The sequence below is a fragment of the Bos mutus genome, chromosome 9 (genome assembly GCF_027580195.1).
Source record: "Bos mutus isolate GX-2022 chromosome 9, NWIPB_WYAK_1.1, whole genome shotgun sequence".
Classification (NCBI taxonomy): domain Eukaryota; kingdom Metazoa; phylum Chordata; class Mammalia; order Artiodactyla; family Bovidae; genus Bos; species Bos mutus.
In genome coordinates, this window is record NC_091625.1 from 80,241,620 (window position 1) to 80,268,826 (window position 27,207).

A 27,207-nucleotide genomic window follows, 5' to 3' on the forward strand; every position below is an offset into this window, starting at 1 on the left:
ACTTTAAAAATCTGTTTGACAGAGCAGGCTTTACTACACTGACATCTTAATAGTAACCAAAGTCCTGTTCCCGCTAAATTTTGGCTTGGCAGCCCCAAAATTTGCTAAAAGCCTAAACTTCCTGGTTAAGAATTCTGTACCTTAAGAGCATTCTGAAGTGACACAGTGCAATAAGGAAGCTGGATTAAGTAAGTCCTTCAGATTGCTATTCTTATCACAGAAACCAAGCCTTCTGCAAAACGAGAATAAGGAGAGTTACTAATTTTCTCAGGGGCTTCCCAGGTGGTGCTGTAGTAAAGAATCTGCCTGCCAATGCAGAAGACACAGGTTCAATCCCTGGGTCGGGAAAATGTTCCTTGTAGCAGGGGACCCCAACCACCGTCCCTGCACCCCTGGGCCACACAGCAGAGGTGTGTGGAGGGCAGGCAGGTGAGCGAAGCTTCGTCTGTATTTACAGCTGCTCCCCATCACCAGCATTACTCCCTGAGGCCTGCATCCTGTCAGATAAGCAACAGTATTGAATTCTCATAGAAGCTCAAACCCTACTGCTCTTGAGTCATCCTGAAACCACCATCCCCTGTCCTCAGTCTGTAGAAACACTGTCTTCCACCAAACCAGAACGCTGGTGCCAAAAGGGTTGGGGACTGCTGCCTGATACCTTAGATTTGAATCTGATACGATACAGTACCGAATATGTCACTAAAAGTAAAATCTGATATTCTCACATTACCTCAGATTGCAACAAGCAAATAATGATTAGAACAGTAAATGAAAGGATCTGGTTTCAAACTATAAATGACAACATTTTCTAATCTTCTCATCTTTCTCATCAGGTTGGTTCTGCTGATGTGGTGAAGTTCATTTAGATAGCATCCTAGACATCTTTCACAGGTTTTGAGGGCCTCAAATTATGAGTTTCAAAATTTCACATAAAGCTTAATACCTGGCTTGAGATCATTTCAATAATTTTGAAGTCAAACCACATAGAAAGTACTTGACTCAACTTACCCAGTGGCTAAACGTTAAAGAATTGGTCAAAGAGTGTTCCAAACAAATCAATTCACTTAATTTTTCAAGTAGATCCAATTACTGTTGTCTTTTAAAAAATCCAAAGACTCCACCTATTGAGGAAAGAGAAAAAAACACAACAAAGTATAGCATTTAAACCAGAGGAGCATTATATCATCTATATATTAGTAACATGGAAATCAAAGCAAGATTATTATTATATATTCTAAGTAACTGTGCTACTTAAAACTGTAGAACAACAAAAGCATCTGGCAACTAGATGAAATTTTCCAGTTTGAAAATAAAAAGAATGTTCAGGCACAGAAAAAGCAATAAAATAACAATGTGTGAGAGCAGAAGAGTTTATTTTCAGTACTGATTGGCACACGGAAGTGATGACTATATAATGTCAGTTAGGATAAGTAAAATTAGAGATGAGGAAAAGATGTAACTGACTACTTTGGAATTCTATTCATTGATTCTTATTAATTTACTGATGCAATGAAAATGTGGAGGTTGCAGTTCTTTACAGCAGGCAAGTCCTAGTTATAGGCAATCTCTCTTGAGGAATATAAATGAATATCCAGATAGATCATTTGGGAGAATTCACTAGCATAAATTTCCAAATCATTCTTAGACTGTTACACCCTGTCTCCCACAGAAAGTGTTTACTAGAGACCCATAAACAGCTTAATTATGGTTCATAAGTAATATCAGTTAATTCTATTCATCTTACCCATAGATGTGTATTTTCTGAAGCTCAAATATTAACTTGCTATCTTAGCTTCAAGAGAAAGTTTGACAGAAGGCAAAGCTATATCTCAATTGATGAGAACCTAAGATAAATGGGAATCTGGGAGGCTAGGCAGAAGAGTGAGAAAACTGGACAGCTTCTGGCTACTTCTGAATCAGGTCCTCCCAGGGTAGATTAAGTAACTTTAAAGTTCTAGGACATAAGACACAACTATATTCCAGTGAAAGTTAAAAACCTATTGCAAGGTCATAAATATATATTTTTATAATGCAATTTGGAATTAACCACATACTGTCACTCCCCGAGTCCCACTACACATATTGTTAACAGAAAAATTGAGTTACCTCAGTTGTAAAAAAAAAAAGGTTTAAATAGATTTGTTACCCACTATTTGAAGGTAGATGCTCCAACAAAACAAAACAAAATTGTTCCTGCTAATGGAGAAGACAAATAGTAATAATAATACTAAGTAGAAATCCCCAGTTCCCATGGGAAATGTGTTTTCACTTCCAAGACAACCAATGTCTAGATGCTAGTCTTGCTGCTATTCAAGAAATAGTTATCTAGGAAACTCACGTGGATATGGTCCTCATTAATGGTGATAAATAGCCTTAATTATTATTCTAGGGTTCTTGCCATAACTATGACGAGACAAATGTCAAATAGTTTGGTTATTTTAATTACACTGGACCATTACATTGCTTAGGTTTAGAGCACCTAAACAATGAAATGCAAAATGGTACAATGCACATAATTTTCACATTGAGTATCTAAGAGCTGTGCAATATTTTTTTGGCACTTTTCCAGGCCCTTTATGAAAGAGTTAGTTATACAAAGGTGCTTTCAAACAACGTTGAGTAGCTAGTGTCCTATCATCTCTGGGTTCTTACACGATGGTTTTGTGCTGTCATACTGTTTAGGCTAGTCGCTTTCTAGGAAAAATCTGGCGCACTGCCCATCATGATACAGAATGACTTGAAGACCCTAAGAATCCTTTCCTCATTAATGCTTCAATGTATAATGTGAAACTGACCTGTACAAGTGTCTAGATCTACCACCGCTCTGTTCATTATTTAGATGAAATATTGTTTTCTTAAATTATGTATTCATAGTTCTTGCTTCACTTCTTGCATCATTTCATGATTGGCCACCAAGCCAGAATCTTATTTAGGTTTTTCATTCACAATATAGCAAGTATGCGCTAGTTTCAAACTAACTAGGACTCTCTGAGTGGTCAGTGATTTCGAATTATTTAGGAATTTTTCAGCATGAGTGCTCCCTACCAAGCTTCAAAAGCAGTAAGTACAAAATATATTAATTATATGTATGGATGATTTAGTTAAATGATTGTCGTAATTTACACAGAAGGTACAGATATGTTGCCTGTGTAACAAGTGAGCCCCATGTTTGCAAACCACGATACAACATTCCTTAGAAATGACTAACAACTGAGAGATGATGGTTGATTCCCTATAATTCTTACACCATGCAGTAGTACCTATCTAAAATAACTTTGTAAGCTGATGAAAGCAGTTGAATCTACACCTCCTTCCATTCATTTTGTTTTTATTGCCTGCCTTAAAAGGAAAACAAGACCAAAAATAAAAAACAACCCCACCTCAGTCAGTGGTATTTGGGCTCCATCAGAAAATCTAAATACATTTGAACTTTGTATTTCTGTCAAGTATGTGGCCTAAACAATAGAGTAATTTATCATTAGCTAATATTTGATTGTGCTTGTCACCAATTGGCCTAGTTTAGTCATTTTTGTGTAATAAATCCATATATCTACAATGCTGGATTAGAGTGACTTTCTCTGGTTGAATGGTTCCCCATGTAATAGACAGGAACCATGCTCCCTGAATTGACAAGGCTACTCTAAGAACACTTCAGCTGTCCAAGCTGTTGCCACAGTGAACATAGTAAATCACTCTCTCAGGAGCATGGAAAACTACCCTTGAAGAGAATGAAGGGTACCTTGGAGTCAGTGTGTGAACTGTAATGTCTTCACAGCCCTGTGCTATGGATTAGTGGTCATGGAGATTCCTCCTTGCACTGAGGATGAGGCTGAGGCCCAGGAGGTTGCAGACACTTGTCCTGGGCCACCGCCGGGAGGGAGGTCTCCTGACTACTCCTCCACCATTTTCCCCTTTACATCACAGAGCTTCTTTGCTTTCTGTAAGCAAAAGTTCAATAATCTTGACCAGGAGCTTACTGAGGACCAACGACAGTAAAGACACTTCTCAGTTTAGGAAGAGAAGATAATGGGTGCAAAGTGAGTGCGAATAGGCCCACAATTACCACAGGTGTCACACTACCCTCTTGAGCATAGTTATAGTCAAACGACTTCTTTGAAAACTTAATAAAAAACTGGCCAAGAAGAATAAAGAGACTGAGAATACCTTGAGACTCTTACATACCCAAGATATTTGGGCATATTTTGGCAGAGCTCCAAAATAACATTTAGAAAGCAGTGTCCTAACAGCCAGAGTTATTAGCACAGCTGCCTTACTGGGTCATAAATATTATTTTTCCTTATAAATACATAACAACATTGAAGACATTTTCAACCAGAGAAGCACCCTTAATCCTACCATGCAAATGCAATCATATTCATTAAAAAAAAAATCTAATCCAGTATTTATTTTCCCCCATGGAACCTGCTTCAGTATTCTTGCCTGGGAAATCCCATGGACAGAGGAGCCTGGAGAGCTTACCATCCATCGGGTCCCAAAAGAATTGAACAGGACTTAGCAACTAAACGGTAACAACAAAGCATATTTTCACAAAGATGCTCTCCTAACACTCTCATGCATCTCACGCATAATTACGCATTCTTTTTTTTCATTTAACATTTCATAAGCACATTCTATATTTCCACATAAGTCACAAAGTTCACATTTTCATCAGCCATATAGTATTCCATCAGTTCAGTTCAGTTCAGTTGCGCAGTCGTGACCAACTGTGACCCCATGGACTGCAGCACACCAGGCTTCCCTGTTCATCACCGGATCTTGCTCAAACTCATGTCTATCGAGTAGGACATGACATCACGGTCCATAGGGTTTGCATACTTACTTAGCCATTTCCTTAATCATTCCTATGTGTGGGAGTATTTTAAATATTCTCATTTGCTTTTTTTTTAATTTTTATTTAATTTTTAACACCAAAAACATTTTGTATTGGGTTATAGTCCATTAATGATGCTGTGATAATTTCAGGTGACAGTGAAGGCACTCAGCCATACATACATCTCATTTACTTTTAGCACTAGCAACACAACGTTTCCCTTAAAACATTAACAAAAATACGATTATTAAAGCAAAGGGTATGAATGTTTTATGGCCTTCATACAAAAGCCTTATGGATGTGAAGAGATTGAAATGACCTACAAAGTCACCAGCAACATATGAGCATTCTACTTTCACCAAACTTCCTCACCGTGGCATGTGATTAATTGTTTTTGATTTATTTAATATAAAATGGCATTTCAGAGTTACTTTTCTATTTTAATGGAAATCATTATTAATCTCATATTTTAAGATAATTTTATTATTTCAACTTTAATATAAAATTTAATTCTATGCATATAATTTGACTATTTTTAAGTTCTACGTTTTATATGAATTTAAATGGTCTTCAATATAATAAACACATTAATTGTCTACAAATTGTCCTGTAAGTTTATTGTTGGATATTCACCAGTTAATATGTCTGGCGTGTATTTGGATTCTCAGTGTGAGGTATATATTCAAAGATTTTTGACAAATCCCGAGCTCCCATAATCCTGCTGACTAAGCTTGGTGTGTTATACTTTACGTATAGACTGTATTATTATGGGTTCATTTCTGGCTTCCTCAATCTGTTACCTTGATCTACATATTTAAAAGGGAATGTTTGTTCAGACCTAGCAAGTCTTATGTGATTGGCATTGAGCAATATAGTTTTCATGTGCATTATTCCATGAACTTGTGTGTGTGTGTGCATTAGGTAATTTTAATTATTGTTACTGTTCCATAGTATGTTTGAATATACAGTAGGCCTACATTCTATTCCCTAGTCTCTTTTTTTCAAATATTACTTGATATTTCCTTGTGTGAACACGTATACTTGAGAAATCCTCACCTATTTTCCCAGATCATATTCTTTGGTTAAGTGCATTTTCCACCCTCTATATTCAGCCATACCCAAACAATTCTCATTAGCAGTCTGAAAAGAATTGTGTTGAATCACAAATATAAACATCTGTTCAATATTTTGTTTTCTCATGTGAAAATAAAACATAGTATATTATATGCACCTCTCCATCTACTACCTTTCAACCCTTATATTCAGTAAGCATTCACATGTCTTTTCCTGTTGTGTCTTTCCTCATTTCCACTTCACTTGCTTGGAAATATTTCATTCTCAAGTCCAGCTACTAAGCTGCATTAATTCCTCACAAAGTCCCCTGAATAATACCCTGTACGTGTAGATGAACACTGATGAAATACAAGACAAGTATTTTAAGTCCTATCTTAAATAAAACATCTTAATTGTCTCAACAAAAATGAAAATAACCTGTCTGTAAATGAGACAAGCACCACAAAATAATAGCTCCAGCAGCCACTTTATTTTCTTAGGATATTTACAGGACAAAGTCCTGAGTTCATTTAAAATGAAGCTGAATGACTGAGGTTACCAAATATCCTCCTCTTCTCCCTCCATCTTAACCAATATCTCTGATTTCTGTTCTCTGTGAAATACGTTTGGATTAAAAGGGAGAGAAAAAAAAATAGGGAAATGTAAATGACTTAAATAAAATATTTTAAATGTAAACTTGACTGAGAATAGTCCACATGTTGTTATATTAATACATCATAATTAAATCCACACATTATCTTCCTTGGTTTAATGAACCTAAACTTTCTTAAAAAGTCTTATATTTTATGAAATCTAGAACTGTAGATACTATGGTGAAAAGGGGGGAGAAGGAATGGGAGGGGAGAAGGCAGAAACATCTGTCTTGTGAAGGTAGGCAAATAAGGACAGAAGCCATTTTCCAACCACACTTAGAAAGACACACTTCGTGTCAAATCGAGTGAAAGCATGAATGATGTGCTTCTCCACTTTCCTGAAGAAAAAACACGTAGAAAATGTGGCAAATATTTAATCTGAGCCTTGTTTCCTAAAAGACTGCAAGATGCCCACAAATTTTCTTTCCCAGAGTTCAAAATAGCAAGCTGAGTGGGTGTAAGCACTTCAAGTGCAAAGTAGAAAAAAAAAAAAAAAAAGGTAACTAAGGAAAAGGAAGTCATACTTCTTGCTCCTCAGTTTGAGAATTTTAAAAGAGGTCCTTTAAAGGAATTTTAAAGATTTGGATCTAGCATCTGCCTGGAATCAGAACACAAATACAGTCCTGAACACGTAAATGGAGCCCTTCGGCCACTTTTAAATGGTACAGTGTCCATGTAAAGATCATATTTACAACCTCATTGTTACAGTAAGAGCGTGCAGTTTCTATTCAGTTACAACCAGATCCCTAAATACAGCAGTGACAGAAAGGGAAAGTCAGTTGAAGGACCATGGGGGTCGCTGCCACACCCAGGAAGAAGGATCTTCTTCAAGAACAGGGCTACGAAAACTTTATGGTGCATACGAGTCACCAGGGGAGCTTGTTAAAATGCAGACCCTGATTCTACAGGTTTGGGTGGGGTCCAACTTTCTTAAAGTTCCCAGGAGATAGTGATACACTTGCCTGAGGTCTATACTTTAAGAAGCAAGGCTCTAGTCAATCACAATGGCTTACTAACTGCCAGACAACAGAAATAATAATCAACAACTACAAATGTTTGCAAGGCACCTAACAATGCGTTATGTGTTAGAGGTGATAACCAAGTGCATATGATTAGCCCTAAGCTAACCCATAAGAAAGAAACTGAAGTTGCTCAGTCATGTCTGACTCTTTGCCACCCCATGGACTCCTGGGGTTTTCCAGGCAAGAGTACTGGAGTGGGTTGCCATTTCCTTCTCCAGGGGATCTCCCCGACCCAGGAATCAAACCCAGTTCTCCCACATTGTAGGTAGACGCTTTACCATCTGAGCCACCAGGGAAGTTCTATAAGAAACCATAAGAAACGATTAAAAAAAAATTAAGTGATAAATGCTAAAGAGTGTGGTAATGATTCTAGAACAATAGGAACTGAAAACAGGAAGAGATCAGACAGGGCTGGAATAGTGGCAAGGGGTTTCAAAGAGCCAGGTAGACTTGGTCGAGCCTGCGGTTGGGAGGATGTGGATAGAGAAAGAGCCGGGGACCAGAAAAGGACATTCTAGAAGGGAGCTATGTGCCTGGAGTTCCAATAAGAGAAAACTACATCACTTGCTTTCTAGCTGTAAATATCATCATTAGAAATTTTAACCAGAATTCATTTTCAACCAAGTTTAGGGAACTTCTGACTTTGTTTAAAATGTGTACACTTGGGATTACAATGCTGTTTTGGGACAGTAAAGCAACAGGAAATCTTGTTTTAGTCTTGAATTTTCTTCATTGACAATACCATGTGTCATTAATGACATTTGATAGGTGTAAGCCTGGTAGCACAAAGGTCTCATTTTTGTATATATATTTGGCTTCCCTGGTAGCTCACATGGTAAAGATGCAATGCAGGAGACCTGGGTTTGATCACTGGGTTGGAAGGATCCCCAGGAAAAGGGAATGGCAACCCACTCCAGTATTCTTGCCTGGAGAATTCCATGGACAGAGGCGCCTGGTGGGCTACAGTCCATGGGGTCACAAAGAGTCAGACACGACTGAGTGGCTAAACACCTATTTATAATATATGCCTCTGATTAATCTATGTCTTTAATAATGAATGATTTTAACAGCATTAGGATAGAACTTTTCACTATAATAGAATTAATAATTTTCTGTTATTCAGAGTGTTTCCTGTTATTCAGAGTCTACTTTTATTATAAAAATAAACAATTTTTTCTCCTAGAAGATACTTTTGGATGGCACATACCCACACAACACCCCCACTTCCAGCAATATTCTTCCTTTTTCTCCCACACTGGCTGACAATGGGAAGAAAACATATCCAGAAACAGAATGAAATTATTAATGAATTATATCTGAGGGCTTTGGGTTTTTTTTTTTTCCAAAAAAGTCTCCTTAAAGAGATTTTCTCACCAACCCCCAGTAGGTCAGATATATTGATCCAACAGAAAAGGAACAGAGGATTACAAGGGTCGATATAAACATGGAAATTCGAACTCTAAACTTTTTTTACTGAAGAAAATTATAGGGAGATGAGGGTACCTGTAAGCTGCGGGAGGGAAGAAAGCATTTGAAAGAGAAACTGTCTTTTAGTCTCAAGGCAGGTCAACACTCTCATCAAGTTCCAGTTCTGTCTTTGGCACTATCAAACTTACCGTGTGTGCACGCTAAGTCACTTTAGTTGAGTCCATCTCTATGGACTGGATCCTGCCAGGCTCTTTTGTCCATGGGATTCTCCAGGCAAGAATACTTGAGTGAGTTGCCAAGCCCTCCTCCAAGGGATATTCCCAACCTAGGGATCGAACTTGCATCTCTTACATCTCCCGCATTGGCAGATAGGTTCTTTACCACTAGCAGGATGGGAAGCCCTTCAACCTTATCACCTTATCATAAAGAGCAAGAAAAGATATGTGGGCTACTTGCAAATACTACACTTCATGTGAACATTAAAAGCCGTGATTGTGGTTTAATTACAACTACTGAAAGAGGAGAGTGAAAAAGTTGGCTTAAAGCTCAACATTCAGAAAACGAAGATCATGGCATCTGGTCCCATCACTTCATGGCAAATAGATGAGGAAACAGTGGAAACAGTGGCTGACTTTATTTTTCTGGGCTCCAAAATCACTGTAGATGGTGATTGCAGCCATGAAATTAAAAGATGCTTACTCCTTGGAAGGAAAGTTATGAGCAACCTACACAGCATATTAAAAAGCAGAGATATTACTTTGTCAACAAAGGTCCATCTAGTCAAGGTTATGGTTTTTCCAGTGGTCATGTATGGATGTGAGAGTTGGACTTATACAGAAAGCTGAGCCTCAAAGAATTGATGCTTTTGAACTATGGTGTTGGAGAAGACTCTTGAGAGTCCCTTGGACTGCAAGGAGATCCAACCAGTCCATCCTAAAGATCAGTCCTGGGTGTTCTTTGGAAGGACTGATGTTGAAGCTGAAACTCCAGTACTTTGGCCACCTGATGTGAAGACTGACTCATTTAAAAAGACCCTGATGCTGGGAAAGATTGAGGGCAGGAGGAGAAGGGGACAACAGAGGATGAGATGGTTGGATGGCATCACCGACTTGATGGACATGGGTTTGGATGGACTCCGGGAGTTGGTGATGGACAGGGAGGCCTGGCGTGCTGCGGTTCATGGGGTGGCAAAGAGTCAGACACGACTGAGCGACTGAACTGAACTGACTGACTGTGCCTTCTGTTTCTGTCCTATAAAACTTCCCTGTGCTTGCTGGAAGATGAAATTTAGGTAATGGATTATGGCAAAAGTTTCCAAGTTCAAAATCTGTAAACTTGAACATGGTGAGATACATTCATAACTACTGCTGTGCTAAATAAGGCCCTGGGTGTGATTCCTGAATCAGGAAGATGCCATGGAGGAGGGCCTGGCAACTCAATCCAGTATTCTTGCTGGAGAATCCCATGGACCTGGTGGGCTACAGTCCACAGGGTCGCAGAGTCAGACAGGACTGAGCAACTGAGCAAGCATGCTCGCACACACACACACACACACACACATTCAGGATGCACCAGTGGTTACCTACTCCCCCAACCTAACCCACATAGGCATACACTCATAATGACAAAAAAAAAAAAGAGATTACTATGAGACTGTTAACCATGAATGGCTGCAAAACACTAAGAAGAAGGCAAACGGACATGCCCTAATAAGATCACGAGGTTTATCTTCTACAAATCTCTTCCTCTTTCTATTCTGAACCCTTTCAGGTGTCCTCCCCTAACTAGGTCAGGGATCGTGAAAGCAGCACTCCCCATCTACTGCAAAAAAAAAAAAAGAGCTAATAATCTTTTTCATACTTGGCTGCTGAAAATGTAATACATTCTCACTAGAAAAAGAATTTACTTTATGAAAACAAACAAAAGTACTTGGGACAGGATAAAACTTATTACAAACCAATAAATAATGGCTGGTGATGAGGTTTATTTGGGGAATGCATTTTACTAGAATAAAAGTAAGAAACCCTCCATCCCTTTGGGAGATGCTGTTATTAATACCTTGAAGACCGTGTGCAAGGTACCGTGTCCTCTAAACCACCACAAGACATGGTCTGCTCTCAGTTTTGTGAGACCATTGCTCTTTGAACCGAACTGGCCCTTCTGAAGACAGTTCCTCAGTGAGACATATCCTCGCCCTCTCCTTCTCTCTTCCCTATCCCCCGCCCTCTGGTTTGGATCTGGCCTTTTGCTTAGTCATAAGACATAGCCCCGCGTTTTCTTCTCTCACATCTCTCCCTATAATGCTCTGTGTTTATGCGTCCACCTACTTTTAGAAACACCCACCCGTATTTATCAGCAGTTTTAAGAGTTAACTTTACAGCAGCACAGACTTCTAACTGCAAGCCTGCGACCACTGTGGAAAAAGGTTTGGTGAAAGAGAGATTTCCCAAGCCAGAACTGATGTCCTCACTAACCGGGCTGCCAGGCCTAGATCAAATGAAGGTCGACGCACAGTCCCCAGAGGAGGCTGTTCAACTCGTTGGGTCGGTTACCCTGAGCCCTGCCAAGGAGGCCCTGCAGACTGACAGCCGACCTGGCAGAGCTGGTGTCTTCCCCTGGGCGGGCAGAGAGGCCCTCCCCCAAGGACGGGCACCAAGAACCGGCAGAGGCTGAGCCCAGCTGAGCGGCTGGGGGCAGCCACTTGGGGCGACACAAAGGCAGTTCCCTCTGCCTCGAGAGGCTTAGAAAGCCCTGATGATGACTTGGGCTGTCGAAATGTGTACTATGAGACAGGTCGTCCCTCCTGGCACTGTGGGTGCATGAAGCCCAGGCCAGGGCAGCAACAACAGCCTGGCCTGAGGACAGCCTGCTCCTTACATCAAAGCTGGAGGCCCTGGGAGGCTGGCGAGCAGCCAAAGACGCAAAGAGCAGCAGGAGAGTGTGTTGCCTTAGGATAATAGCAAACTGGGACAGGGTAGAGACTGAATTCTAAGCACCGGGGAGGTCTGCTCAGAGATTTTACCCTCTCCTGTCAGGGATGTGATTTAATTTCCTTTGAGGAAAAATTGAAAGGGAGAAAAAGAAAAGAATATACATTCCCAAACCTTCTGTCTGCAAAAGCAGACACCACAATGCAAGTTAATGCACTCTGGTCCTTTTCAGCTTGCAGCCACTGTCTAAAACAATAGGGCTAAGTGAGATGTGACATTCTCCCGTCCATCGTAACAGGGCATTAAGTCGAAGGGGTAATTAAGATCATTGAAATGCAAACATCACTGTTCCATTGCTAATATCCTCCCAGATATTTCCCATCAATTCTGTTTAATTAGAGGAGCACCGCATGTTAATTATAACCTGACAGTTTTATTTATTTGACAGGACACAGCATAGAGTCTCATTTTAAGTAACAAGAATAAGAATTTACATTGAGGCTTTGAACTCTGTCACAAAGATGACTCAGCTCTCGGTCCTAGAATGTTCTACCCAGAAAAGTTGACCCAACTTGCTCCCTGGTGGCTCAGTGGTAAAGAATCCGCCTGCTAATGCAGGAGACATAAGAGACATGGGTTCAGTCCCTGGGTCGGGAAGATTCCCCTGGTGGAGAGGGCCTGGCAACCCACTCCAGAATTATTGCCTGGAGAATCCCATGGACAGAGGAGCCTGGAGGTCACAAAGAGTCAGACATGACTGAAGTGACTTAGCATGCATGCACGCACACACAACAAAAATGGGAGTTCATTCAGGAATTAATTATCTTCTCTCTTCCTCACTTTACTGTATAGCTTTTTGCATAAAAACATACAGAAAATAAGGTAAGAAAGAAAACTCTGGAAGGGAGTAAAGAAAAATATATCCATTACTCTCCCTTCTGTAATCTTAAAATGTGATTCCTCAGGACCAGGATAGATGCTGTGAATGAACGGAAGCCCTTTCAAGGAAGCAAGCATCACAAGGGAACATGGCACCTATGGGCCAACCAGTGACTGGGTGTCTCCGTGAGAACCCGCACTGAGTAAATCCTCCTTAGAACAGAGAGGGCCTTGTGAGCGTTCCTCCAGAGGAAATGAATACAAGTTGAGGTCACTCAACCCTAATCCACCCTGTACATCAGGGTGATCCTTCCAGCCACACATGCTCCACTAAGGCGGTAGTTCGTCAGGGCCCAGCGAGTCACCCCTAGTGGCATGCTGGGGGTGGAATAACTTACAACTCCTTGCTCATCCGGTGTGGGGAAGGCCAAGGTACAGAGTTTTACTTGATTGCATAAAATGTAGAGCTATTTTCAGCTTCTGAATCATCGCTCTGGCTCTTTTACCAGTCCTAAAGCCATAGTACAACCCTATTCAATTTTAACTTATTTGAACAGAAGCAAACCCTTCAACTTAATCCTGAGGAACTTCAAAAAAAGATGAAACTGTGAAATGGAAGAGGGAAAAAAAAAAAAAAGCTAAAAGAGTTTTACAAATATTTGCAATTTAAAATGGTCACCATTGGGATGCAGTGGTTCCCTTCTACTATCTTGGAACTCAATATACAAACCCTGAACAATTAACACTTAGCAAGACTTGGGTGCCTGAAGACACAAAGCAATTTTGTTTTAGTTACACTTCTAAGACTTCGAAGAGAAACATTAAATAATGGAGATTTTTTTTAAACTGCTAACTGATATAGGAAGAACCTTAGCTATTTCTGTAATAATTCCACTGGGATTTGTGCTGGATATTATAAAAACAGGATGTTTTGTTTGTTGTTCCTCATAAAAGACTACCAAACCAGTTATAAAGCTACAAAAGACAACAAAAAGACAAATCTATGTGAAGTATTTATGAAGCCTGATGGAATTTTTATTCGTGTATTTAAAATTTTTGCTGAATGTGGGATGACCTCTGGAGACATATTTCTTGATTTTATGAATGCCAAAAGGGAAATAGTTACATAACATAATTCTGCAGTGGTCCAATATCAGAGTGCAGAGAACTTAATCTTAAATACAGGACAGTCAGAGATGAGTCTTCAATGCTAGGACCTTTTAGTTTTAAAATTAACATGGATTAACCCATTAATACCTGTCCCATTTAGATAGAAGCTGATCCCAATAATATAAGATTCCAATAGCAAACTTTTTTTTTAATACTCCTTTAAGGCAATGTGATAAAGCTACTGGTACTAAAGGATAATATTAGTGTATTTAGAGATGATTTTGGAGAATGCAATGGCACCCCACTCCAGTGCTCTTGCCTGGAAAATCCTGTGGATGGAGGAGCCTGGTAGGCTGTGGTCCATGGGGTCGCTAAGAGTCGGACACAACCGAGCAACTTCACTTTCACTTTTCACTTTCATGCATTGGAGAAGGAAATGGCAACGCACTCCAGTGTTCTTGCCTGGAGAATCCCAGGGATGGGGGAGCCTGGTGGGCTGCTGTCTCTGGGGTCGCACAGAGTTGGACACGACTGAAGCGACTTAGCAGCAGCAGCAGCAGAGATGATTTTAAGTGGGTAGGACAAGCACACCCAGATACACAATCTTATCTGTGTGTGTATGAGGGGAAAGAAGGAGGATGCAGCAGGGTTGCTATTGTTGTTGTTCAGTTGCTAAGTCGCGTCCAACTCTTTTGCAACCACATGGATATAGCCGCCAGGCTCCTCTATCCATGGGAGTCCCCAGGCAAGAATACTGGAGGGGGTTGCCATTTACTTCTCCAAGGGATCTTCCCTTGGAGGGAACCTGAGATGGAACCCGAGTTCCTGCATTGCAGGCAGATTCTTTACTGCTCAGCCACCAGGGAAACCAGAGCAGGGGTGATCACTCTGTAAATTAAATCATGATTTTTCACTACTTCTGCCTAAGTAAACAGAAGCCTACATATCATCCCCATATCCTGACCCACATAGCTCCACTTAGAAATGAAGAGTAAGTGGAGAGGAAGTGCATCTAGGAAACAATTACACCTAAATGTTCTCCAGGCAGACAGTTGAGTTCTGCACTGTTCATTCAGAAGCCTTTTGAAATAGCTGGAAAACCCACGCAAAAAACTATACCTGCTACCAGGACTCTGTGAATGAGTCTCCATTCAAGCCAAGTCCAAATACCTGGTTGACCGTGAGTCTAGGAAGGAAATAAAGGCTTCCCTTCTCTTCTTTTAGTTCTAGGAGCCATAGCTAATCAACAAGGTTTCATTTTCTATACAACTATAAGGAAATGTCTTTTTAATATCCAGCCACTTACAAACTATTCTGCCTGGTGAAATAAAAACTGTTTCCTATTTCAGTATCTATAATTTGCAGTTTCTGTCACCTGCTAACATACTCAGCAACCATTTTCTCAGGAGCTGTCACACACCAGGCACTGTGCTACATCTGAAGGTCCACACATGTGTTTTCTGACCTCAACAAACACCTGGTGTGCAGGTAGGAGGGAAAGTGCCATAGTCCGGGTTACAGCAGCACCCACAGGAGAGTGCGGCACAGAGGTCAAAGAAGGGCTGAGCATGAAGACACTGGAAATGGCCTGGAGTAATAGCAGAAGCTTGTCAGGCAGATGAACAGAAAACCAGGTTTGGGAGGAAGCAGTATATTTGGTTTTAGAACAAACTAGATTTGAGGTTTTGAGGTGCCTTAGGAATATTCAGATAGGGACTTTCTTGGTAGTCCAGTGGTTAAGATCCCACGCTTTCAATGCAAGGGGCACAGGTGTGATCTCTGGTCAGGGAACTAAGATCCCATATGCCACACAGAGTGGCCAGAGAGAAAAAAAAGAATTTTCAGACAGATATGTCCAAGCAGACAGCAGGATATATAGATATAAAACCCACAAGAACATGGGAGCTGAAACTCAGTTTGGAAGACCACTAGCATCATTGATATCTACGGTAATATGAAGCAATGGGCCTTGGGAGGTCATGGGCCAGGTCATGATTTGGGAAGCTATAGACACAAGAGGCCTAGGGGCTACACTCTGGGGAGAGCCACAAAGACTGGGGAGTAGAGAAGGGGTTGAGGACAGAGGTGGGCACCAGGTCACCAGCATCACAGACCCAAGTGGAGAAACAATTACATGACAAATAGTACCAAATACAAACCAAAAAATAGAACAAATAAGTCAAAGATTTCACCAAATTTCAAAATTAAGAGGTTACTGAGATTCCTTTCTAAAGTAGGTAGTCAAAACTGTGATGCAGTTGAGAGGTAACTTGGGAGGTAGAAAATCCATTAAGATCATTGATTTCAGCTTGCTTGTTTGTTTACTTCCAAAATGTAAAATATTTGAACATGCTTAATCTTTCAAGTTGGGAGATCTATTTAGAAGCCATAGCCCTGAAAAGAAAAAGTGTTCTAACAAGATTTTACTGAATTACACTTTGGCCACAGTGGAGAGACAGTTAAAACTTGACTGTGGGAAAGTAAAATTTCAAATTCTCAACAATTAATTAATGACTTACAATATTTTGGGGAACCAAAAGGAATCAGTAAGAAATTACACAAAACTGGGAATACCAGACCACCTGACCTGCCTCTTGAGAAACCTCTATGCAGGTCAGGAAGCAACAATTAGAACTGGACATGGAACAATGGACTGGTTCCAAATAGGAAAAGGAGTACGTCAAGGCTGTATATTGTCACCCTGCTTATTTAACTTATATGCAGAATACATCATGAGAAACACTGGGATGGAAGAAGCACAAGCTGGAATCAAGATTGCCAGGAGAAATATCAATCACCTCAGAGATGCAGATGATACCACCCTTATGGCAGAAAGTGAAGAGGAACTCAAAAAGCCTCTTGATGAAAGTGAAAGAGGAGAGTGAAAAAGTTGGCTTAAAGCTCAACATTCAGAAAACTAAGATCACGGCATCTTGTCCCAGTGCTTCATGGCAAATAGATGGGGAAACAGTGGAAACAGTGTCAGACTTTATTTTCTGGGGCTCCAAAATTACTGCAGATGGTGATTGCAGCCATGAAATTAAAAGACGCTTCGTCCTTGGAAGGAAAGTTATGACCAACCTAGATAGCATTTTGAAAAGTAGAGACATTACTTTGCCAACAAAGGTCCGTCTAGTCAAGGCTATGGTTTTTCCAGTGGTCATGTATGGATGTGAGAGTTGGACTGTGAAAAAAGCTGAGCACCGAAGAATTGGTTGGAGAAGACTCTTGAGAGTCCCTTGGACTGCAAGGAGATCCAGCCAATCCATTCTAAAGGAGATCAGTCCTGGGTGTTCTTTGGAAGGAATGATGCTAAAGCTGAAACTCCAATACTTTGGCCACCTCATGCAAAGAGCTGACTCATTGGAAAAGACTCTGATGCTGGGAGGGATTGGGGGCAGGAGGAGAAGGGGATGACAGAGGATGAGATGGCTGGAAGGTATCACCAACTCTATGGACATGAGTTTGAGTGAACTCCGGGAGTTGGTGATGGACAGAGAGGCCTGGTGTGCTGCGATTCATGGGGTCGCAAAGAGTCGGACACAACTGAGCAACTGAACTGAATTGAACTGGAGACATTTTAAAAGTAAAACCACTAAAAGGCAAGGGTAAACGTTGGTCATAGGATTTTTCAAGCTGAACAAAACTTTACAGATTGGATATCCACTTAAATCACTTATTTTAAAACAGATTTTAACTCCATGCAATAATACCAACTTCCACTGGGAAATATCAAAACCATATTTAAAGTATGCAAGATGAAAGAAATTGGTCATGACAAAAAGGAGGTAATTCCTAAACCTGGCAGTTTTAGGATTCAAAGTTCCCAGTGAGTGTATCAGAAGGATTTCTGAAAGGGTTCCCTCAAGGGTGCACTGACATCCCATACTCCTAGCACCTCATGACTAACTCATCCTGCTCAGAATGATGTCATGTCCCTCAGGGGTCAGTCGTCACTCTGAAAGTTACTACATGACCAAGAAATCCTGAAAAGAGTAAATAAGAATTTATACCAAGGTAAAAAACAGTAGTGTCCATGTGATGACTTGTGTTGTGGCACGACTATAACTGAAAACCCAATTTCATTCATGTGATGAAAAAGTCAGGAAAAAAAGTTTCTTTAGAACTTTGGGAATGACTTATAAAGTCAGTTTCTGGGAAACATAAAAAATAATAGAAGCGCTTTTGTACTTCTTTTATAAGTTTAATTTATAGCTTTCCAACTCCCTCAGTCTTTATGTTTTAAATAAGAGATGATAAAGAAAAAAAATCACCCAGAGGAAGCATCTTTATCAGGCCTGAAATAAATAAGGCCTGGTAATAGGATTTAGGCTCCCGGCAAAGACTGGGATCCACCTGCCCTCAGTCTGGCAAGATTTAGGACTGTGGTTCCTTCACATGGAAGCACACGCATACACTGAGCATTACCTTCTTTCTTTACAAGAAGCAGCAGACGGGTTTGGCAGCCTAGACTCTGTTTAGAGTCAGACTTTCATAAAAAGGAACTTACAAGTTTGGGCTCACGGCTGAAAACATTAAGAAAATAAAAGATCTAGAAATAGTAACGGAGTTTGAAACAATCATCACGTAGAATGATATAAACATTTTATATCAACATTTACTGAGTCCTTGCGTCCCATCAGCGTACTATGATTCATGTGTATTTTCTCATTAAATTTTTCATGAGGCAGGCACCATTATTGCCTCCCTCAGAGAGGGCTTAAGGATCCAAAAGTTTAAGAAATGTGTCCGTGGCCCCATAGTAAACGCTGAAAATGCCTTTTTAATCTAGGGAGTCTGACTCTAAACCAACGCTCTTGAAAAGATATATATAGTGGCAACATAAAAAGTTTCTCGAGCTGAAGAAACCCAAACACCTTGTAATTGTGTGTGTGTGTGTGTGTGTGTGTGTGTGTGGCACTCAGTTGCTCAGTTGCATCTGACTCTTTGCAACCCCATGGATTATATCCTATATGGCTCCTCTGTCCATGGGGATTCTCTAAGCAAGAATACTGGAGTGGGTTGCCATTCCCTTCTCCAGGGGAGCTTCCCTATCCAGGGATCGAACCCAGGTCTCCTACATTTCAGGTGGATTCTTAACCGTCTGAGCCGCCAGAGAAGCCCACCTTGTAGTTACCTGCACTCAATTTTCAGTTCCACTTATAATTTTGATCTGGCAAATGGATCATAAGTGCCAAACAAAAAAAGTTTAATATATTGAACCATTCCTAATTATTCACTATCTATGTTGGGACTACTGAATCACATGGTCACAGGAGTTTCAAGGGGGTCAACCAGATCTACATATGACAATGATGGAAATGCTTTCAGGTACAGAATGAAGGTCATTACTCTAAATTTGGCAACAAAATCCAAATCTTTCTTATACAGCTCAAGAGTATTCTTTTACCCAGATCATTGTCCTAATTTACTTTGGCACTAAAAAGTGTTTATTACTATAAAGGATGACTAAAATTGATGGGTCTAGAGGACTTTATATGCCCATGTTCCACTAGATTAATTTTGGAGGGCATGCCATGCTCTCCTTCTCTAGAAAATACAATATTTCTTTGTTCTTAAAGAAAAGCCAAGATTTCTAAAAAGGAAACAAAATGTCACAGCATGACATTCTTTTCAATTTTGTTTTAACTTCATTATTGGAAAATGTCTATATTTTACTTTTCTATCAGGAAAAGAACTATGCTTTTCTTATAAAATGTTCATGGTGAATTTTCCCCCCTCATTTATTCAATTTTTCATTCAACAAAAAACTGTGTCCTCCCAAAGCCATGATTCTTGTCCTCAAGGAACTCAGGGGCTAGTGATGGAAAGACACTGAAAACAGATTGTTGCTGGTAAATCCCTAACAAAAGGCATGCTGTGTAATCAAGACACTATGTAATAGTATTGGAATAAGGCAGTGAGTGAGTGAGAGTCGCTAAGTCACGTCCAACTCTTTGCAACCGCATGGACTATACCCTGCCAGGCTCCTCTGTCCATGGAATTCTACAGACAAGAATACTGGAGTGGGTTGCCATTTCCTTCTCCAGGAGTAAGGCAACTCTTTCCTAAATGTACAGTATTTAAAATTGGGGATCCAAGCATCCCTCCTGTCATGATCTGAAGGCTCAAATTTAGGGGCGATTAAAACTGACACATGTCAAATCCACCACAACTATATATATATATATATATATATATATATATATATATAAACTATATATTAAACCATATGTTCCCAGATACCCTGAATCCAACTTGAAAATCACCGGTATAGATGTTTAGAAACTTTCCCAGAGACGTCATCAGCCACCATTCTCATACTCTAGTTGCATAGATTTATCACTCAGACTCATTGGAAAAGACTCTGATGCTGGGAGGGATTGGGGGCAGGAGGAAAAGGGGACGACAGAGGATGAGATGGCTGGATGGCAGCACTGACTCGATGGACGTGAGTCTGAGTGAACTCCGGGAGTTGGTGATGGACAGGGAGGCCTGGCGTGCTGCAATTCATGGGGTCGCAAAGAGTCGGACACGACTGAGCGACTGAACTGAACTGATAACATATTAATATGTGCAACTTGACAAATTTAGAGGGAAAGTGAAAAAAGCCCATATGATTATCAGAATTGGAAGACCCTTTCAAGTCTTGGAGTCACCATATTTTACATTGGATGTTTCTTGTTCAAAATGAAAAGCATTCCCATCTTTAACAAATTTAGTGTAAACATTTATGATTTGATATAGATACAAAAAGTAAGGTCATTATTGTACTTATATTTTAATTATCCAAATTCTTCTTAGTGTAATTGCATTCCTGTAAAACATATATCTTTTTTAAATTAAACTGTTGATTTTGTATTGAGGTACAGTAGATTACGACACCACCCTTATGGCAGAAAATGAAGAGGAACTAAAAAGTGTCTTGATGAAAGTGAAGGAGGAGAGTGAAAAAGTTGGCTTAAAGCTCAACATTCAGAAAACTAAGATCATGGCATCTGGTCCCATCCCTTCATGGCAAATAGATGGGGAAACAGTGGAAACAGTGTCAGATTTTATTTTGGGGGGCTCCAAAATCACTGCAGATGGTGATTGCAGCCATGAAATTAAAAGATGCTTACTCCTTGAAAGGAAAGTTATGACCAACCTAGATAACATATTCAAAAGCAGAGACATTACTTTGCCAACACAGGTCCATCTAGTCAAGGTTATGGTTTCTCCTGTGGTCATGTATGGATATCAGAGTTGGACTGTGAAGAAAGCTGAGTGCCGAAGAATTGATGCTTTTGAACTGTGGTGTTGGAGAAGACTCTTGAGAGTCCCTTGGACTGCAAGGAGATCCAACCAGTCCATCCTAAAGGAGATCAGTCCTGGGTGTTCATTGGAAGGACTGATGTTGAAGCTGAAACTCCAGTACTTTGGCCACCTCATGTGAAGAGCTGACTCATTGGAAAAGACCCTGATGCTGGGAGGGATTGGGGGCAGGAGGTGAAGGGGACGACAGAGGATGAGATGGCTGGATGGCATCACCGACTTGACGGACATGGGTTTGGGTAGACTCTGGGAGTTGGTGATGGACAGGGAGGCCTGGCGTGCTGCGATTCATGGGGTCAGAGAGTCAGACACAACTGGGCGACTGCACTGAACTGAACTGACAGTGGATTAACAATATTGTGATAGTTTCAGGTGAACAGTAAAGGGACTCAGCCGCACATATACATGTATCCATTCTCCCCCAAACTGCCCTCCCATCCAGGCGGCCACATAACATTGAACAGAATTCCATGTGCTATACAGTAGGTCCTTGTTGGTTATCCATTTCAAACACAGCACTGTGTACATGTCCATCCCAAACTCCCTAACTGTCCTTTCGTCCCGTCCTCCCCTCCAGGAACCATAAGTTCGTTCTCTGAGTTTCTGTTTTGTAAGTAAGTTCATTTGTACTGTTTTTCTTTAGAGGCCACTCATAAGGGATGTTATCTAATATTTCTCCTTCTCTGTTTGACTTACATCACTTGGTCCAACATATATCTTTCTTTTCCATTTCTAGGCTTGCTAAGATTCTAGCTGGTTTCTTATTGATTTCCTTCAGTTAGCATCTCAACCTATAGATGAAGGTGTTCTTCTTTTCCTCTTTTGGCAAACTTTGGCAGCCTAAGTACACTTGGCAGAGGTTAGACACAACAGCACGTCCAAATGGAATCCAAGGAGATTGCCAGATGCCTATTTTTTCCACATCAGAGAAGCAAACCCTAGCTGGCTCAGTTTGTCTGCCCGCCAAGTCTGGGACTTAGGGTGGGAAGGTTCCGTCCCGCTGGAAGGGAGAGTCTGAGCCACCTCCCCAAGGGTCTCTTTGTGGTTTGGGGGGAAGAATGTATTCAAAACAGGTGCAAGTTGGATGACTGCATCTCATCTTCCGGCCTGTCAAAGCAGTTCCACTTAAAGTAAACTGTGTTCTGAACATTTGCTTTGAAACCTACTATTTGAAATTTGGAACGTGTCCCTTTGTAACCAGTGTCACAAACAGTGGTTGGCATTCCAGGCTAGCCTTCAAAAGTTTATATAACCTGATTGAGAAGTAGCCTAAGGCAATGTAGTAAGTGGACTCTAGGGCCTGCTCACCATGTATGGCATAGCTTCTATCAGAAAAAAATAGTCACACTGGGGACTGGCGTCCTTAGATACAAAACTGCTCCTCACTGTTCCCTACACAGGCTGTGAAAATCTAAGTAGAATGCAAAGAGGTAAATAATGAAGACCGAATAGCCAGACATGTTCCCCAGGATTAGAGGGATGGCTCAAGGTCATCGGAAGGTCTCAGTGGCTCTAAGCTTTTACAGAGGATCCAGGGGCGGACCAGTTGCTGATGGCAAAGGACGTGGCAGAAAAGTGGAAGAGAAAGGAGGACGCAGAAAATAAGTGAATCGGAAGCAAGGGCAGTCCTGAAAGGGAGCTCCCTACAATTGAGGGTGAGAGGAAGAGAAAGGGAATTCCTGCCACAGCCAGCAGGGGAAATCCCCGGGTTAGGTTGCTATTCACTGTGTCACTGACAAGGAATGTTCATTATTTTGCAATTTAACCCTCCCAGCCCTTACTTTCTTACACTGTCTTCTTAGAGTCAAGCTGTATGTTGTTCATGACAGTGTGCTTCAGTCTGGTAGATAAGCCATCCTCTTCAGACTGACTGTTAGCCTACAGAGGTTCTCAACCCTTGTACACAGAGGGGCCATGTCTTGGGTTCTTTCTGGTTATCGTGACCGGGGAGGAGTTGCTATTGTCGTCTAGTGGGTAGAAGCCAGGACGCTGGAAATAGCCTACAGTGCACAGGAGAGTCCGCTCACAGTAAGTATTATCCATACTCTGAGGTCAACAGCGCCAAAGTGGAAAAGCCCTCTAAACTTTGTGCTGCAGTAACTTTTGTTACCTGTGAACTGCACCCCTGATGTGTTTAAGCAAGTGATGCTTAACACAAATCCTGCCGACTACACTATCACTCAGACTGCAGTGTGAAGACTACGTTTCCACTAAGAGAAATTCTGCAAACACTCAACAGCGCTATTCAGCATTATGAAGCATGACATTTGTTTTTTCACTGAAGCAATTAGAGAGAAAAGAGTAAGAGAGCCAAACTTAGAGAGGATGGCAGAAAGAGTCTGGCACAAACTTGGGATAGATATCACCTGGGTCACACTGCCGTTTTCTAGAGCGGTGTTTGGTACACGCTCCTATGTCAATGTAAATCCTGCCACCAGTGCCACATCCGGCTTCTTAGGCATTTCCAGGAATAGCAGCCGTATTCCTCCCCAACATCCGATGACAACCCAGGAGCATCAGCTACTTCCTGAAACGCTCACAGCTCCCCAGTATTAAAGTAATCATCTCCCCCAGGAAAAGCCTCACTGGGCTGTCTATGTGAAACATAATGAAAGCAGAGCCAATAATCAGGGCACAAAGAGTTCCACGACCCGGGCAAGCAACATAACCTCTTTCTGGCTCTCTTTTCAACTAAGTGAGTTTGACTTAGTCATCTCCAACCTCCCTTTCGATTCTCACCACCATGATTGTTTTCTCTCCAGATGGTAATGAGGAGAGGAGGCTGCTTCAAAGAAAAGTAGGTAAAACCACGTTGTGAAACCCTCCACCGTGAGGGCTCCAAAAGGCGGGGTGCCTGTGAACAAGAAGCAGACGAACTACCCAAACAGTAAGCAGTCCCCACAAGAGAACTCTTTTGGGCCCAAGCTTGACAGAGAGAGTCTCTGTTTATTTCAGAGCTATATTAGGAATGGGCCTTCCCAGGTGGTGCTGGTGGTAAATAACCCACCTCCCAATGCAGGAAGAGACGTAGGATCGATCGCTGGGTCAGGAAGATTCCCCTGGAGGTGGGCATGGAAACCCACTCCAGTATTCTTGCCTGAAGAATCCTCTGGGCAGGGGAGCCTGGCATGCTATAGTCCACAGGGTGGTAAAGAGTTGGACACGACTGAAGCGACTTAGTGTGCACGCACGTTACAGATGATGTTGGTAAGACATCAAGGGACAACCTCCACGTGTACACAGTGAAAAAGGACTAATCGTTACACATTGACCTTGTCAGCCTCTGTCTCCTGCACAGATAAGTATCACCTCCGAGCACCACTTTCTCATTAGGAAGAAGAGTACAGTGTGTTTTTAACCGGGTCTTTGTCAGAACCATTGCCAATGAAAACAAAATGGGAGGGACACAGCAATAGGAATTTGAGGGCCCTTTAGTAGTTAGCAAACACATACTTTACTTCTTAATAACTTTACTTTACTTTACTTCTTTTGGTAGGCGCCCAAGTTAGTTCCAGGGAACCGCTCAGCATTGCTGCTTGATCTACTGAGCTTGTTTTCATTCACCGCTCTACTGCAAGAATGAATATGGTTTCCCCTAGTCTCTCCCCTGAGATTTCTAGTCTGTGTTTTTTTCTGTTCATATGCTTAGTGAGGCTATTTAAAGAAATAACGTCAAGGACAGATTGAGGCTCCACCAAGTATGAAAAGCAAAAGGTTATATTTCTAGTTCTCAAGATTTTTTTTAAAAAATCTGAATATGAATACATAATTAAAAGTGCACCATGCTAGAGAGATAGATGAGAAGAAGAAAGAAATAAAAAGCCATTTTTCTCCCATTTCAACATGATCACAACTTCCCAGGGCTATGTTTTCCCAACTTAAAACGAGTATTTTAATATATGTTTGAAATAGGAAGCTTTTCTGATAAAGCATGTTTGTTTGCTGGGCTCGTTTGTCATCTTGTTTTTCTCAGTAAGAGCTGGTACTTTACAGAAACATCTGTCGTGTGCATTTGCGAGTACTTGACAATGGTTGTCTCATTACTTTTGGCCACATGCTGGCAAGAGGGGAGATGGCAGCTACTCCCGCCCCATCACACTAGGAAACAGCTAGCAAGGGGTTAAAAATAGGGTGACTTTCACACCCCTCCTATTCTACCTACTGCTCCCAGGCACACCCCCCCTCCCCCACTGAGAATCCCCTGGAGTCCTGTTACTGCCACCACCACCACCACCGAGACTGAAGCCTCGGTAGACAGTACTTTTGTGGTGAAACAAAAAGGCAGATGCAAGAGGCTGACTTCCCTTTCGTTGCAAATAACTCTGATAGGACCAGCATGCTACAAAAATCAATAGCAGTAACGACTGCCTTTTCCGGAGCAGCCTGGGCAATCAGCTGGACAGGGGGCATTGCTAAGCCCAGGCACACTGCCTGGATCAAGCACGGCAAACAAGCTTCACCGGAGAGAAGCGTGAGTAATTTACTTATTAAAGAGATAACTGTAAAGTCTGATACAAACAGACAAGCGTAAATCCTTCAACGCACAGACCAAATGCTTGACTTGGCGACCATAAAATGCAATGAGCGATCGAATCTAGGTTCCATTACTCCACTTCCAGAAGTTTAACGCCCTCCCTTTCTCCTTAAAAAGATGACATCTCCACGTGCACAAAGAAACGGCCTGCAAGGGAGTGCTCTGGTTTAGAGGGGCTCCCCGATTACACTGAACCCACACAGGAAGTGAAGGGAAACCTCAGTGCCTAGTCTGTACTAACCTAGTCTTCCGTGTACAGTGCAGATAAAGGGAATTGCTCTCTTTCAGTCTGGTTCTAAAATAATAAGTATTTCACCTTATTCCAAAGAACACAAAGCTAATCAATAAGTGCTCAAACAATCCCTTCTGTAATCATTTTTCCTGTTTCACAAATGCAGCAGCAAGCATACATTTGTGACATTCTGAGAACAAGAGACATCTCTATGACCTCAATGATTTTACTTTTTAAATTATATCTAATTGCCACCAACTAGCAAATACAAGCAAAAAATAAAGAGGTCTAAAACATTGTTAGAAAATGGGAGCTTGAGTTAACGAGCAACTTAGAAAAAAATATTATGTCACTTGCCATCCAATGTCATCTGTCAAGTTTTTAAAAAATCTAAGTATAGAGAGAATTTAAACAGTCCTGCTACAATAAGCTATTGTATGGTTCACAGGTCTGGGTCATTCACAGCTCCCGGAAATAACTGCATGGTGGCCAAATGCTCTTATTTTCTATGTTCTCACAGGCTTTCAGGACCTGTGCAAATTGTTTTCCAAGCACCATCCGGCCATAATGACCAGGTTACTACTGATAATTATGCTTGCCTGTCTATAGGTTTGTCAGCTAAAGAAATCCACAGACGGCTGTCATAATGAGCAGAAATCAACTTCTGGCACAGCTGCGCTGACCACAATGCATTAGAAAAACAACCCTCTCTGCAATAACCAGTTCTGGGCATCACTGGTTAAAAAAGACTAGTTTCCTGTTTTTCTCAAAAACTTCAGAGTGTGGGTACTGCTATTTTTTAACCCCACCCACACCTTTTCTCTTTAATTGTTGAAGATTCCGTGCTGTAAACACCTAATCATGGCATTTATATATATATATATATATATATATATATAAAATAATAAAATAGTTCCAGGTTTAATTTTAGATCACATGCACGGTTTCCAAGCCAGGGCCTCCCCTGTACCAAGGCCCACGGGTGGGAGGAGGAGCTGAGACAAAGGGTCAGGACCTAGGGAGGAAGGGAGGCACCCCTCTGGAAAGGGGATCACAGCCTAGGCTTGGGCAACACCCCAAGTTTACAGCATTGCCCAGCACCTGGCACCTCCAGGGTGGCTGAAGACTACAGATGGAACCTGGTGGCCTGAACATGGCATAAAGCATCAAGTGTCCTGCCTGATACATTATCTCATTTATACTAAGCTGCCCTTCTTCCTC

General features: G+C 41.3%; 1 protein-coding gene across 10 annotated transcripts in view; it reads right to left on the reverse strand.

Moving 5' to 3' along the window:
- The window catches only part of HIVEP2 (HIVEP zinc finger 2), a 219,165-nt gene that overhangs the window by 95,682 nt on the left and 96,276 nt on the right, over positions 1 to 27,207 (reverse strand). For all 10 annotated transcript variants that reach the window (XM_070376782.1, XM_070376779.1, XM_070376776.1 and 7 more), the window contains one exon: positions 1,009 to 1,121. The gene's annotated coding sequence lies outside the window, so the exon portion shown is untranslated. The remainder of the gene's footprint in view (positions 1 to 1,008; positions 1,122 to 27,207) is intronic.